The sequence below is a fragment of the Furipterus horrens genome, unplaced genomic scaffold, assembly GCF_987537825.1.
Source record: "Furipterus horrens unplaced genomic scaffold, mFurHor1.1.pri manual_scaffold_7, whole genome shotgun sequence".
NCBI lineage: Eukaryota > Metazoa > Chordata > Mammalia > Chiroptera > Furipteridae > Furipterus > Furipterus horrens.
The window spans coordinates 99,132,162-99,149,330 of NW_028327177.1; positions in this window are offsets into that span (position 1 = coordinate 99,132,162).

The following is a 17,169-nucleotide window of genomic DNA, read 5'->3' on the forward strand; positions in this document are numbered from 1 at the left end:
CTCCAATGCACACTAAGACCCAGCAGAGGAAACCACAAATTGTGGATCACTTTGTAGCTCCGAAGAGGTAGCCCAGGGCCAGTCACAGTCAGCACCTGATATCAGCATACTCAGAAACAACACACTGGGTGATGGGATTCAGATCACATAAGAGCATGACCCAATTAGTTCCACAAGTGGCACATCCAAAGGGAGATCTTGACATGCACCAGGCCTTTTGGGGGCAAATCAGTTTCATAGAGGCAGCTCCCACACAATAGCTCATACAGAATGGACAAGATCAAACCTCATAGCCAACCAGAGGGGCAACCCCACCCACAGATGGGACTATAGCAATCAATACCAAGACTTGGAGGCACAGCAGATCTACCTAGTACACAGAACCAAATACAGATAGGTCATAATAGGGAGACAAAGAAGCATGCCCCATACCCCATGCCCCAAATGAAAGGACAAGAGAAATCCCCAGAAAAAAAAAAAATGAAATGGAGGCAAGCAAGTTACAAGATACAAAGGTCAAAATAATGGTTGTAAGGATGCTCAAGGAACTTAGTGAGAACTTCAACAAAGAGATAGTAATCACAAAAAATGACAAAGAAACAGTCATAAATGAAGAATACACTGGAAGGAATCTTCTGCAGGCTAGATGATGCAGAAGATTGAATCAGCAATTTGAAAGACAAGGTAGCAGAAAACAACCTATCAGAGCAGCAAAAATAAATAAATAAAAAGAATTTTTAAAATGAAGATAGTCTAAGGAACCTCTTAGGCAACATGTAGTGTTACAATATCAACATCATAGTGGAACCAGAACAGAGAGCAATAGATTTAGAACCTATTTAAAGAAGTCATGGATGAAAACTTCCCTAACCTGGTGAAAGAAAAAGACACACATGTCTAGAAAGCACAGAGTCCCAAACAAGGTCCACCCAAAGAAGCCCACACCAAGATGCATTATAACTAAAATGGAAAAATATTAAATACAGAGAGATCTTAAGAGTAACAAGAGAAAGACAGTTAACTACAAGACAGCTTCAATAAGCCTATCAGCTGATTTCTCAACATAAAGATTTCAGACAGGAAGGGGCTGGCAAGAAATATTCAAAGTGATGAAAAACAAGGACCTACAACCTGGATTACTTTACCCAGAAAGGCTATCATTTGAAATTGAAGGTGAAAATAATAGCTTCCTAAGGAAGAAAAAGCTAAAGGGAGTTTATAGCACCAAACCAGTATTACAAGAAATGTTAAAGGGTCTTCTTTAAGAAGAATAAAGAGAAACACAGTTATAAAGAATAAAATGGCAATCAATACATACCTATCAATAATCACTTTAAATGTAAATGACTTAATTGCTCCAATCGAAAGACATGGATAATAAAACAAGACCACATCTATGCTGTCTACAAAAGATCCACCTTGGAATGAATACACATAGACTAAAAATAAAGAAATGAAGGGTTATCAGCTGGGAGGGGGAAGGGAAAGAAATGGGGAAATGGTGACAGAATTAAGAAACATAATTGGTAGGTACAAAATAGAGAGGGGGAAAATATAGACAGGGGGATTTTAAGAATATTATAGGAAAGGGTGAAGCCAAAGAAATTACATGCATGACCCACAGGCATGAACTAGAAGGGGTGGGACTGCTGGAGGGAAGGGGGGTACTGGGCAGAGGGGAGCAAAGGAAAAAAATTTGGGAAAACTGTAACAGCATAATCAATAAAATATACTTAAAAAAGTAAAAGGATGAAAAAGATATTTTATGCAAATGGAAATGAAAAATAATTTGGGCTTAGTAATACTTGTATCAGATAAAATAGACTTTAAAACAAAAACTATAATAGAGAAAAAGAAGGACATTACATAATAATAAAGGGATCAATCTAACAAAAGAATATAACCCTTGTAAATATATATGCACCCAACATAGGAGCATCTAAAAATATAAAGAGAATCTAGGTAGGCATAAAGGGAGAGATTGAGAGTAATAAAGTCATAGTAGGGGATTTTAACATGCCATTGACATCAATGGGAAAATCTTCCAGATGAAAAATCAACAAGGAAACAGTGTCCTTAAATAGCACATTAGTCTAGATGAATTTAAATATTTTCAGAATGTTTCATCCCAAAGGAGCAGACTATACTGTTTTTTTAAGTGCACATGAAACATTTTCTAGGACAGATTGCATATTAAGATACAAAATAAGTCTCAGTAAATTTAAGAAGACTGAAATCATATCAAGCATCTTCTCTGACCATAATAGTATGAAACTATAGAAATCAATCACAAGGATAAAACTGAAAAAGACACAAGGACTTGGAAGCTAAATAACATGTTACTAAACAATGGATGAGTTAATGAGATATAAAAGAAATAAAAAGAAAACCTTGAAACATATGAAAATGAGAACACAACAACCATAATCTATGTGACATAGTGAAAGCAGTCCTAATAGGGAAATTCATAGCAATACCACCTAACTCAAGAAGCAAGATAAATCTCAAATAACCAATCTAACTTTATCCCTAAATATACTAGAAAAAGAGCAACAAAGAAAGTCCACAGCAAGTAGAGAGAAGAAAATAATAATAATAAGAGAAGATATAAATAAAATAAAGTATAAAAAACAATAAAAAAGATGAATGAACCTGGCTGCTGTGGCTCAGTGGGTTGAGCATTGGCCTGCGAACCAAGTGTCGCTGGTTCAATTCCCAGTCAGGGCACATAACTAGGTTGCAGGCCAGGTCCCCAGTTGGGGGCGCATGAGAGGCAACCACACATTGATGTTTGTCTCCCTCTCTTTCTACTTTCCCCTCTAAAAAAAAAAGAAACAAAAAACAAGCAAACAGATAAATAAATAAATAAAGTATATTTTAAGAAAATTAAAAAAAAAGATGAATGAAACCAAGTGCAGGTCTTTAAAAATTAAAGCAGATTAAAATACATTTTCCAGACTCATCAAGAAAAAGAGTGGATCCAAATAAATAAAATCATAATTGAAAGAGGGGAAGTAACAGCTGACACAACAGAAATATAAAGGATTGTAAGAAAATATACAAACAACTATATAGGGTGAGGCAAAAGTAGGTTCCCAGTTTCTAAGGAAAATAGTACAATAATTAACAAGTAATAATACAAGAATAAACTCTGTTTCAAGTACTCACAGTAGTAAGCCTCCTTTTGCCCTAGTTGGTATGCCAACAAACTGGACTATCTAGAAAAAATTGATAAATTCTTAGAAATATACAATCATCCAAAACTGAATCAAGAAGAAATAGAAAATATGAACAGATAGAATACAAGTAATGAAATCAAAGCAGTAAAAAAAAAAAAAAAAAACAAGAAAAACAAACAACATCCTGGACTAAATGGCTTCACAAGTGACTTTTACCAAACATCCAAATAAATACATCTTTCCTTTACAAATTATTCCAAAACGTTCAAGGTGAAGGAAGATTTCCAAGTTCATTTTATGAGGCTCACATTTATACTAGTTTCACAATCACATAAAACACTACCAAGAAACAAAATTATAGGGCAATATCCTGGTGAATTTAGATGCCAAAATCATCAACAAACATCAGCAAATTGAATCCAGCAATACATTAAAAAGGTCATATATCATGATGAAGTGGGATTTATTCCTGGGATACAAGATTGGTAAAATATTCACAAATCAATTAACATGATACATCACGTAAACAAAATGAGGAATAAAAAACACTTGTCAATAGATGCAGGAAAATCATTTGATAAAATTCAGCACTATTTATTATATAAACTCTCAGCAAAGTGGGAATAGAGGGAACATACTTCAACATAATCAAGATCATATATGATAAATTCACAGCCAACATCATACTCAGTGGGGAAAAAGAAAACCTAAAAGCATTCTCTTTACATGTTGCATATGGGTGGCAAGAATTCTTGTCATTTCTAAAAGGCATTTAAATACCCCATTTAAATACCCTGGTATGCAACATATTAAGATCAGGAACAGAATAGGAATGTCTGTTTTCACTACTGTTATTCAACATAGTATTGGAAGTCCTAGGCACAGCAATCAAACAAGAAGGAAAAAATAAAAGGCATCTAAATTGGAAAGGAAGAGGTAAAACTGTCATTATTTGCAGATGACATGATACTGTACATAGAGAACCCTAAATACTCCATAAAAAATCTACTAAAACTGATAAGTGAGTTCAGAAAAGTAGTAGGATATAAAATTAATATTCAGAACTCAGTTGCATTTTAAAAAACCAATAATGAACTATCTAAAAAGGAAACTTAGGAAACAGTCCCATTTATAATTGCATACAAAAACAACCTAGGAATAAATTTAACCTAGTATGTAAAAGACCCGTACTCAGAAAATTATAAGATACTGAATAAAGAAATTGAGGAAGATACAAATAAGTGAAAGTATATACCATGTTAATGCATAGAAAAAAACTTAAACTCTATAAAATGTTCATTCTACCCAAAGCAATTTATAGATTCAATGCAATTCCTATCAAATAACTAATGGTGTATTTTACAGAACAAATAACCCTCAAATTTATAAGAACCACAAACTTGTCCCCCATCCCCCCACAAAGCCTCAGCAATATTAAGGAAGAAGAACAAAGTTGGAGTAATCACACTACCTCATATCAAACTATGCTACAAGGCCATAGTAATCAAAATAGCATGGTACTGGCAAAAAGACAGACATATAGTTAAATGGAACAGAATATAAAGTCCAGAATTAAACCTACATCTATATGGTCAACTAATATTTGACAAAGGATTAAAAAACATACAGTGGGGTAAAGACAGTCATTTCAATATATGGTGCTGTGAAAATTGGACAGATACATACAAAAAAATGAAACTAGAAATGTTCTAACACCATATACAAGAATAAACTAAAAATGAATTAAAGATTTAAATGTTAGGCTTGAAACCATAAAACTCCTAGAAGGAAACATAGGAGTAAAATCTCAGACATTTCTCTTAGCTACATTTTTTCTGATATATCTACTTGGGCAAGAGAAACAAACAAACACAAAATAAACAAATGGGACTACATCAAACCAAAAGTATTTGCACAGCAAAGGAAATATCAACAAAATGAAAAGACAACCCACTAAATGGAAGAACATAGTAGCCAATTATACATTTCATAAGGGGTTAATGTTCAAAATTTATAAAGAACTCTTACTACTGAACACACACAAAAAAAATCAAAACAAAACAAAACCTAATTTATAAATGGGCAGATGACATGAATGGACATTTCTCCAAAGAGGACATACAAATGGCTGATAGATATATGAAAAGGTGCTCAAATCATTAATTGCTAGAGAAATGCAAATTAAAAGCCCAATGAGATATCATCTCACATGTCATCAATAAATACACAAATGACAAGTGTATTGAGGATGTGGAGAAAAGGGAACCCTCATGCACTGTTGGTGGGAATGCAGATTGGTGCAGCCACTATGGGAAACAGTATGGAGTTTCCTCAAAAAATTAAAAATGAAACTGCTTTATGACCCAGCAATTCCACTTCTGGGTATTCATTCAAAGAATCCCAAACACGAATTCAAAAGAGTATATGCACTCCTATGTTCACTGAAGCATTACTTAACAATAGTCAAGATATTGAAGCTACTTAAGTGCCCATCAATAGATAACTGGATAAAAGAGTGGTGATACATATATACAATGAAAATATTAATTGATCATAAAAAATAATAAAATCTTACCATTTGAGACATCATAGATGGACCTAGAGGGTATTATGCTCAGTTAAATATGTCAATAAGAGAAAGACAAATACCATATGATTTCACTTATATGTCACATGCAAAGACCAAAATAAACAAACATAATTGAAAGAAACTCATAGACACAGAGAGCAGATAGGTGGTAGTCAGAGTGGAGAAGAGTTGGGGGAATGGGTAAAAGAAGTGAAGGGATTAAAAAGTATAAGTTAGTAGCTACAAAATAGTCATGGGGTCATAAAGTACAGCATAGGGAATACAGTCAATAATATTGTAGTAACTATGTATGGTGCCAGGTGGAAAGTGGAAATATCAGGGGGAACACTTTGTAAAGTATATGGATGTCTAAACATTATGCTTTGTTTTTCCTTGTTTCAATGTATTTGAGTACACCTGAAACCAATGCAAAATATTGAAAGTATACTGTAATTGAACCCCCTGGCTGGTTTGGCTCAGTGGATTGAGCGTCGGCCTGCGAGCTAAGTGTTGCTGGTTCGATCTTCCAGTCAGGGCACATCAGAGAAGGAAAACTCTGATTCCAAAAAACCTCTGCTGCCTTGCGGCATACCTCTTCAGGGGAAAGGCTAAGGGAGTAAACCCCGACAGAAAATCCGGAGCCGGAGTCCCTAAGGCGGTTTGACGTTGTAGTCAACACCGGCAACTCCTGCGGCGCACCTGAAGCCAAGCTGTATTGACTCCGTCTTTCCCTTGGACCCTTCAGCTGCGAAGAGAGGGGGGGGTCTGCTGCATGGGCAACAGCAGACCCTCCATATCACCCTGCCCAGGCTCTGTAGCTTCAGCTTCACTGGAGAGGACACTCCAGCGTCATCGCAAGATGTCGATTCAACACGGGAGGAGACAGATACCGTGTCACTCCCGAGTCGGACTGCACAGCCATTCTCGGCAGTGCAGATAGACTCTTAAGAAGCTACACCATCGTCTCTCGAGGCTCTAGTCTCTCGAGACAGACGGCTGCCGACGACGACTGTAATTGAAAAAGAAGTAAAATATAAATACCACCACCACCAAGAATGCATATTGCAAGTGACTGTAAGACATTATTAACATTGCCCCCTCTGTATTTCATATGTAAAAGATTATTAAAATTTTTTTATCTTAACCTTTTAACATTTATTGATTCGAAATTGGAAGTGACCCAAAGTTGCTCACTGTGCTGTGTTGTTACATCATGATTGAGAATCGCTAAATTAGGACTTACCTTTTTGACTCCTGTGAGTGGGATCCATGACGTTTATTTCTTCAGGTAAAATGTTGAAGACTTGGCCTAATGTCCAAGTCTTCAATTAGCTAATGTGATGATCAACTATTTTGGGGGAAAGAAATGGTGGTATGCTGTAAATATCTAGATCAGGGTTTTTCTACTTCAGCACTAATTATGTTTTGATATTTGGAGCAGGATATATATATATTTTTTTATGGAGGGCTCCCTCGTGCATTGTAGGATGTTTAGCAGAATCTTTGGTTTCTGCCCTCTAGATGCCAGTAGGAACCCACCAGGTTGATGATTAAAACATCTCCAGACATTGCCAAATGACCCCTACTTGAGAACCACTGTCTAGATCATTAAACAGGTATACACTGCTTATGTGTACCTTAGGTTACTATGTAGACAAAGCCCTAGAAACTGGTTAATCAGAGTGATTTTCCCTTAGTGAAATATCACGTACTTATATGCACATAATTGATCCTGACTCTACTCAAGTTCTTTGAAAGGAAGGGGAAATCTTCATGTAGTTTGAAAATCAAAGGTCATGGACTGTGATAAAATCACCTACCAGAGTTATGTTTTCTCTTTAATGGGGATAGCCAAATGAGATATTTGACAAAGAAGCTTATGGTTGCTAAAAATTTTTGGTTTATTTTATAGAGGCAAATTGAATGTATTTTTCTGAATGACATGGTCTAATCACTTGGAAAATGTTCTTATATACAGGAGATATCCTTATTCTGGGCTTTAAAAATACAACAATCTCAAGTGTTCTGTATGAAATCGAGTCTTGTGTTAACTTATAGTTCATCTGTTTATGCTCTTATCTCCATCTGGGCAGATAGTAGAGAGAAATTACATGAGTTCTATTAATGCTTAAACACTACAAATCTATCCTAATAGAACAGTCATGAAAAAAGATAATTTTTCTCAATATCAACATTACCTTCAGAATGTATAAAATTATTACCTCCATCCACAGAAAACCAATGGACCCTTTAGGTATTTATTTCATTCAAGCTGTCAAACTAAAACAGAGTGAAAATGCCAGTGATTTGTAGGTAGGCCTTAACACACTGCCAGCATATCATAGATGGAAACCTAAACACATAGTAGACAGCTTTCATCAATAAAAGAAAAGTAGCTGGCCAGGCTATGTGAACTAAAATCTGTGTGAACATGCCCTCACCAAAAGGAATTCATATTTAAGTTTTCACTAAATATGCTTTCATGCTGTTAAGACTTGACAATATAAATTTTTTTTTTTTTTCCTGCACTCTGAAGAGTCTAGCCCTGGGCCTAGCACTAAGAAAGAATAGGCAACAAAATGCTAACTGGATAAATGGAGCAATACCTGCTAATTCTGTTTTTATCAGATAAGATTTTAACATTATAATTACACAGCAATTTGAGTCAAATATAGTGAAACAAGGAAAAACAAAATACATATGTCATGTTTGGTAAAAATTTTAGCAAAATTGATATTTATTAAATTAAACATCTGTTTAATAGAATTTCATAAGATATAAAGATGTTTAAGGGGAGTAAAGGGGAGAAAATTGGAACTATTGTAACAATATAATCAATAAAGTACATTAGAAAAAAAAGAAAAACACAAATAATAAAAAAAAAGATATAAAGATGTTTATGAGTAGAAACTCAGGGGAGACTAAAACTAAAGAATGGTTCAATGATGCAGTGTCTTTTTAAAAATATTCTTTAAAATATTTTTTTTTCAGATTTAATGTGTTTTATTGATTAAATTATTACATTTGTGCCAATTTCCCTTCCCTCTGCTCCCCTCCACCCGGTGGCCCCCCTCCCTCCAGTTGTCCCCCCCTTTTAGATTATGTCCATTAGTTGTGCATACAGTTCCTCCCAACCTCTCTCCATCTATTCCATTCCCTCCTACCTTGATCCCCAATTCCTATATCATCTCCCTCCCTTTCCCCATTCCCCCTCCCTGTTGACCTCCCCCCAATATGCTTCCCGTACCCACAGTTCCTCTTCCACTCTCGTTGCCTATTTAGTTTGCCTTTGTTTCATCTCCCTAGCTTCTGTTTTTTTTTTAAACCAGTCCCTTTAACATCTCATATAACAGTGGTTTGGATCTAATGAACTCTTTCAGTTTTATTTTGTCCTGGAAACACTTTCTCTGTCCTTCTATTCTGAATGACAATTTCGCTGGATAGAGTATTCGTGGTTGTAGGTTTTGGATTTTCATTACTTTGAATATTTCTTGCCAGTCTCTTCTTGCCTGTAGGGTTTCCCTTGAGAAGTCAGCTGATAGTCTAATTGGGACCCCTTTGTACATAATTCTTTTCTTCTCTCTTGCTGCTTTTAAGATTCTCTCTTTATCTTTAATTTTTGACATTTTGATTATAATGTGTCTTGGAGTGGTTCTCCCTGGGTCCAGTCTCTTGGGAACTCTCCTTGCTTCCTGGACCTGCAGGTCTATTCCCTTCCCCAAGTCTGGGAAGTTCTCCTTTATTATATTTTCACTCAATTTTTCAAGTTCTAGTTCATCTTCCTCATTCTCTGGCAAACCAATGATTCTTATGTTGGGCCTTTTATAGCTGTCCCAGAGGTTTCTGATCCTTTCATTGTTGCTTCCCATTTCCTCTCGCTGCATTGGTTGACTGCTTGTTCCTTCTCCATATTCCAGTTTGTTGAAATGAACTCTGGATTTTATTTCCTTTCCTTCTGTCTCATATGTGGTTTTGTTCCTTTCGTTATGAAAGTTTTTCGCTTCTTTCATATCTTTTTCCTGCTCTTTTGTGAATTCTGTAAGCCACCTGATAACAATGGCCCAGAACTGAGCCTCTGACAGGTTTCTTATCTGTTCATCTGTCAGGTTCTCTATCTGCTGCCTGGTGAGTTGTGTTACCGGTATTTCTAAAGTTGCCTGCCTCATTTTGACAGATGCGTTTTGTTTTCTTGGGCTGGCTGTCGGGGGCAGTGCCTGTGTACGCGTCACAAATTAGCGACCGGCGCCTGCCTGTCCGCGACCTATTTCGCAGCCCTGTGGTGCTTTCTTTGGGGGCGGGGGTCCAAGATGGATTCACACAGTTATTCAGCCAGGAGATCGGGATCCGTCCTCCCGCCCCCCTGGGCCTCACTGTTCAAGGCGATGCGGCGGCCGCTCTCCCCAGCTCCGGAGTAGCGCACCGCCAGGGGCTTGGCCACCGGGACTCCTCGCCGGGGTCGCGCACCGCCAGGGGCTTGTGCAGCCGGGATTCCTCGCTGCCTGCCACTCCGGGTGCGACCGCAAACAGCACTGCCCTCTTTAACTCTTACCTGCCCAAATGGTACCGCTGGTTTATAACTTCATATGTTGGACTTCCGTGTAGTTTTATTTTCTGGAATTTCTAGTTATCCTTTGTTTTGAAGTAGTTGTATTCCTCTATAGTTGTAGAGGGAGACCTAGCGTGTCCGTCTAAGCCTCCATCTTGGCCGGAAGTCTAAAATATTTTTAATAAAAATTTAAATATAACACACTCTGTAGACCACTTTAAATACAAAAATAAGTATTCAGAAATTCTACTCATAATTCTCATAATTCCATTTCACTGGTATGATACAATTAATATATTAGCTTATTTCACATAGAAATTGCTGCAATTAGTTTATATAATCCAAAAAATATATCTAATTCTTTAATTTATTACTAAGATTTCTAATGTGTTGAATATTCAAACACCTTCTTTTAAAAAATTGTGTAAGATTTTACTATATATAAAGTGTATACTGAGATTGACATAATCATATCTACTACTATTTAGGGTATTTCACTATTTCTCAGTTTAAAAAGTGTTGTAACTGTTAACTTTTACCCACATAATTGTGTACCTAGTACTTGGAATTTATATCTGAGGCTATGTCTATTTTTAAGCATCTTGTTATATCTTATCAACTGTTACAGGCTAAACTATGTCCCCCAAAATTCATATGCTGAAATCCTTACTCCAGTATTTCAAAGTGTGACCTTACTTAGAAAAAGGACCATAACAAGTGTACACTAATAAGATGAGATGAGGTCATACCGGAATAGGGTGGGCTCCCATACCAGTATGACTAGTATCCTTCTTAAAAGAGAAAAACTGGACACAGACACACAGAGGAGAGGCAATATCAAGAGACACAAGAACACAGGCATTGATAAACTCAAAAGAGAGGCCTAAACAGATTCTTCTCTCCTAGCCTCAGAAGGAACCAGCCATACAACACCTTCATTTTGGACTTGCAGTCTCCAGAACTATGAGACAATAAATTTCTGATGTTCAAGCCATTCAGTTAGTGGTTTTTTGTTTGCTTGTTTTTGTTTTTTAATGATTGCCCTAGCAAACTAATACCCCAACCAACATTGCAGAAAATTTCTCCATACTCAAAACTCCTTCTTCCTAGTTTAACAAAACCTTCACTAATATTTAAAATAGGTTTGTCAAAAAATTTTTATTTTTTAACTATCTTTTATTTCCAGGTCATTGTGTATTTATCTCTTTTCCCTTACTTTCAGTCCATAGTCATTACAGAGGGCATGTTCTGAGCTAACTATTCCAGTGGTCTTGAAATAATAAAAAACAATAACAATTGCTAATATTGAATGCTTTCTATGTTCCAGCTTTATGTTAAAATTAAAATTTTTACATTAATTACCTTCTTTATTGCCATGCTAACGGACTCATGGAAATAAAGTGTCATCTCCATTCTCTTTTGTTTTGGTTTGTCATATAGGTGTCCTGTGCATTTTCCACACCCATTATATGTTACCAGCTTTGCTAACTCTTGCATAAGTCTTTAAAAATGATTGTAGCCTGATGTGGAGTTATAACTAACTGGATTCTAACTACAGTGGTGCACAGAAAAGCAAAATAGAATTGCCAGTGGGCAGCATTTTTTCCAGAAATTGTAATTTTCAGTTGGAATTTCACTAGAATTTGGACAGTATTTCAATTCATTGAATAGCTCCTTCCCTTATCCCCAGGAGAAAAGCTGTCAAAAAAGACTGTTCAGTTGATCAGAATGCCAAATAAGATGCAAATGTGACTAAGTTAGTAATACCTAATGGCAAAGATAATTATGCTGAAATCTGAGGACAGAGCAAGAAACAGCTCTAGGGTATTGGGGAGCAGAGACTGGCTGGAGGAGGCCAGGGCAGCAAGAAGTAAGGCCTTAGGGAGGTGACTGGGCAGTGAGTGCAGTACACAGAGCTGGATTGGGCAGGCCAGGGTAGACACAAGGGACAGGCCAACAGAACAGAGTCTGGTAACACGGGGAGTGGAGAAGACTTTGTGGCAAGGCAAGGTGGCCTCCTGTCTAGAGTAGAAAGGGCAGTTAATGAGAGGAGAATGGGCTGATAGCAGCTCTGGATTTCTGTCATTTAGGCAGCATCTGCTGGTTGATGCAGAGCTTACTTGGGGGAGACAGCTGTCAAAGCCTGGTGTTAGCAAACCTCCCACCTAAGCACTACACAATCACAGGCAGGGTGGAGTTTGACAGGAAAGTAAAGAATTTTTTCTTCTTTTTTGCTTATAAGAATCTATTATTTACTGTCAATGAGGTAAGAAATCTTAGTCTTTGAATTCTGTAAGTGACCACCGAGGAACTGTGTGATCCCAGACTTAAAGGATGGAAAAGCTGGAAGTGGCCTAAAGGACTCCGATATTTTAAATAACAGTAAAGCTGTGAAGAGTGTGGGGTCATGCATTTATTAATTCATGCTAATGCTTTTGCCAACAAAAGTGTCTGGCCTCAGTTCAGCTAATGCTTTTTAAAATTCTGCACCCAATTCCCATACGTGGGTTTTTCCCACACCACCAACCAATTCTCTCACACCAGCTGGGTATCATACAATTCAACTCTTCTGACATTATCAACCTGGATATAACATCACATTCCACAGGTTTAGGCACAGTGGCACAAGATCATACATCCCAGCTGCAAGTTCAGGTTGTTACCTGTGCTTCTGACTGACTGTGAATCGGGGGTTCTCAGGAGGCCCTTCTTGGGTTCCGTTAATTGTCTAGAGTGGTTCACAGAACACAGGGAACCAATTTATGGATTAGATTACTGCTTTATTACAAAGGATATTGAATGATTTGAATCAACAGCCAGATTAAGAGATATACAGGGAGCGGTCTCCAACAACAAAGATTCTATCCTTATGGACATTGGGGCTTGGAATGGTGGCTCATGGAAGCATTCTGGTTTACTAACTTGAAAGCTTCCTGAAACTTCTTCCTTCTTTTTGTTTTTTTAAGGACACTGTTACAGAGTAAACTGGGGCTGTTCATGTGGCACCTTGGTGTATGACCCAACAATTAGTGTTGAGAAAAACAGGTCTTCATTTACAATATTCCAACCTTGGGGGGCCTGGGAGCACTCCTGCTCAGAGACGTATTCTCCCACAAGACCCAGCACTTCCCTTGCTCCCCAGAAGACTGTAAGCCAAAATCAAGCCCAATACATCCCCATCCCTTATCAGTCAGTTCTCTTCTTTAGGATCTGGGGTATGTTGTCCTCAGCCTCCATATAATAGTCCAGAAAAGCATGTGCCATGTTACACTGGATCATGGTGAAGTCCAGGAAAGGCGCAACTCCTAAAAGAGTATCCTCTCCATATATCCTGAGTTCCAAGAGTCCAGATAGGGTCCAGATCTGCAAGGCAGAGTCCTTTGTAGCTCCAGAGTCAGCTATAGCAGGCACAATCAAAGCAGCAGCATGCCCGCTTCCTTACTAGCCCAGGCCTCATGGCCAAATCCTGACTACAAACTGCATAGCTGCTTGCTGCTTCCCACAGGGCTGCTACAACCGCCTCTTACATCATAGCACCCTTACGTCACGCTCCCCAACATGCTCCTTCTCTCAAGGCTGCCCCCTTCCTTTTACATCCTGAAAGTCAAGTACACATTTTGCCCTAGGGTAGCACAGCTATTATCTAGCTACAAACTTGCCATAGATATGCAAAGTACCTTAAATGCTATATTATCGCCTTCCCTCATCCCCCAAATCATGGACTGTGGGGACTTTGGGAATCCCTCCCCAGCTCTCCTTCAAGGTTTCATTACACAGACATGATTGATTAAGTCATTAGCCATTAGTGACTGAAGTAGGGTGGGGAAGGACTGAAGATTCCAGTTCTCTAATCACATGGTTGACTCCTCTGGAATCCAGACCCCATCTATAGGTGCCATAAAAAAAAAAAAAGTCTCATTAACATAACAAAAGATAGCTCTGTTGCTCTCATTGTTACAGCAACAGGGGTGTTCAAAAACAAACCCCAGAGTTTGCGGCTGGGGGATGGGGAAAAGGAAGCAGCTTTTAAGACGTCTAGCAACTAGGGCTAGTTGCTAGTGTCTTTGTTATGCAAAATGGCTTTGATACTTCCAAGGCCCAAGAAGATGGAAGGAGTCTTGAACTGTGGGATGGTACGGAAGGAGCCTACAGAGCCTGCATAGGGTTCTGTGAATGGTCAAAACTGGTTGCAACACCCACTGCATCAGAGGACGCAGTCAGGGATATATAAGCAGCTGTGGACATTTTAGCTCTCTCTCTCTCTCTCTCTTGCTCGCTCTTGAGCTCTCCCTCCATGTGGTTTGGAGGAAGGGGCTCTCCAGGTTGCTCTCTTTCTCATGCTCCCTCCATGCAGCTTGGTGAAAGGGCCTTCTCTATGCGATTTTGAGAAGCTAGGTTCTCCATGCGGATTAAAGAAGCTGAGTTCTCCATGCGGTTTTGAGAGGGCTCTCCGGTCTGCTTTAAGAGGCTCTTGCCATGCGGTTTTGAGAAGGAGAGGAGATCCATGTGGTTTGCAGGAAGAAGGCAGTTTACAAGGAGGCTAAGAATCCATGAAGTTCTGGATTATAAGCTGGTGGACACCATAACACAGACGAGGCCTCCCCAATCAGAATTGAATGATTGGCAGCTACTGGTAAAGCTGAACTGTGTTTAGAAAGTAGGGAAATAATATCTCTAATTTTTCTAAAACTAGCCTGGTTTGGTAGGGGGAGGCAAGGATATGGGTTTATGGGTGTTTTAAAGAACATAAGACTTAACAGCAGAAATCTGAAAATAATTAGATCTATATAACTATTAAATAAACAATTCTTTTTCTTTTCACTAAACTCTGGTATTGAGAGTTGTAATTCTGGTGGCTGGCTATCAGGCCCCTAACTAAATGGCCTGTGGGTTCTGTTTCAATCGGAGCAGCCCAGAGGTTCTGTTACATCATCACTTAGGAAATTACAAGGGTTTTTGGAGCTCTGTGCCAGAAACAGGGATGAAGACCAAATATATACTTATGTAGATGAAAAAGGGCTCTCTAATAAACATGACCAATCCAGTGACCAAAAGTAACCTCACAGGGTGATCTGACCATAAATTCCTAGCTGGGCAGGTCATGGTGGGTAGTAATGCCCTAAACTAATAATTTCTTTAGTAAAAGGTTTATCTCTGCCTCGAGCAAGCCCTGTCTATTCTTTTTGTGAATGTACATTAACACACCTTTGAAATGCTTCTTTTTCAGACCCCTCAGAAACAGAACCACCCTTAAGAGAGCACATAATCTTGTAACTACCCTCTTTCCAATCCCTTCCTTGCTTTCTCTCACTTTCTTGTAATCTTTCTAAAATCCAAATGTATATAAGAAACTGCAAATATATAAAAGGAACTGTCGTTCTCTGAAGCACATTCTCTGTTTGAGATCTTGCTTTTAGGTCTGTCTTCTGTTTCATCAAATAAATTATAATAAACTAAAAAGTTCTCTACATATTTGTATGTTCTTATGTCAACATTTCTTACTACAAATCATGATACCACATTCTTTCAGTTTAAGTTAATGCTGCTTCTTGCTTCATTTTTTTTTTTTTTTCTGTTGAGGAAGGTGCTAAGGTATTTTTCCAAGGAGGTGACATAGATGGTTGATACTGCAAAAGATCCAATGCCCTGTTACGTGCAATAAAATGCCTGTTTATGTATGAGGCTAAATATCAAATTTGGCTAAAGTGCCACTGGCAGCAATAGCCCTAATCCTGTGTGTATTTCTTCTGGGAGTTAATTATATTCGCAACTGTCTAGTAGTAAAAGGTTTGTGTTTGAAATTTTCCAGTTTGAAGTCCATGCATCTTGTATTCTGGTAGCCCTCCTTATGCTTGCCCCCTGCACTATTCACTACTTATTTCTTCTCCCATCACACCCAATCAAAAATCAAACACTTGCAAAACATTTGCCCAGTTTACTTACCTATTAAATATTTATTTTGTATCTGCGTGCTTCATTCAGCAAGGATTTTATGCAAATCCAGGTATGAAGAAAAAATGATTTTATGAGCAGCTGCTCCTGGTGGATCATCTATTTACTCCATCTTTCAATCAAAATTAAAATGCAGAGGGTTTTTTTGTTCTGTTTTGTTTTGTTTGTTTTGTGGGGCTGGTGCTAGGTTAGGTGCTGGAAATACAATTAATATAGTGGTAAGGAAAAACAGTCTTTGGAGGACACTTGTGGGATGGCACTAGAATCTAGTGATAACAGCTTTAGACTTGAGGGTCCCCAAGGATTCCTGTCAGCTCAAACTATTACATCATCCTCCCAAAGCTTTATAAACAGGTCTCTGGGGAACTTTGCAGTTGTCCACAGAAATGGCAAAAGTCTAGGGCTGGGTTTTCCAAAGCCAGTGGCTTGTGTTTGAAATTCTATCTACTGGCATCTTACATGCAATCAAATCCATCTCCTTGAGAATTTCCTCTGATTGTACAGTCTGAGAACTGGCCACAGCAATTGAATCCTTTTCAAGTCAGAAAGGGGATGCGTTCACAAAAGTGTATTTTCCCCCAAAGAATTCACAGAATCAAGGTTACAGTTCAAAATTCTACTTTGGTTTAACACTTGATTATGCTGTGGTCTCCACAGGAAAGCTTTTGTGATCTTAACACACAGCAGGCATGACATTTGGCTATAACAACCTATAATCTTGGAGGAATTTTCCAGAAAGCTGTGCTCCTTTGACCATTTAGTTCTGTGTGACTGCAGAACTAGCTCTTTACCAGTGATTGATGGAATCTTTCTGCCTTTCAGTCCCATGAGGATGCCAAAGTCCTGAATCAGACCCAAGGAAAGAGCAGTCTTGCCTTCTGCCCTGTCTCTTCCCCTCACACTTGAACAGTTCCTTCTGTGTG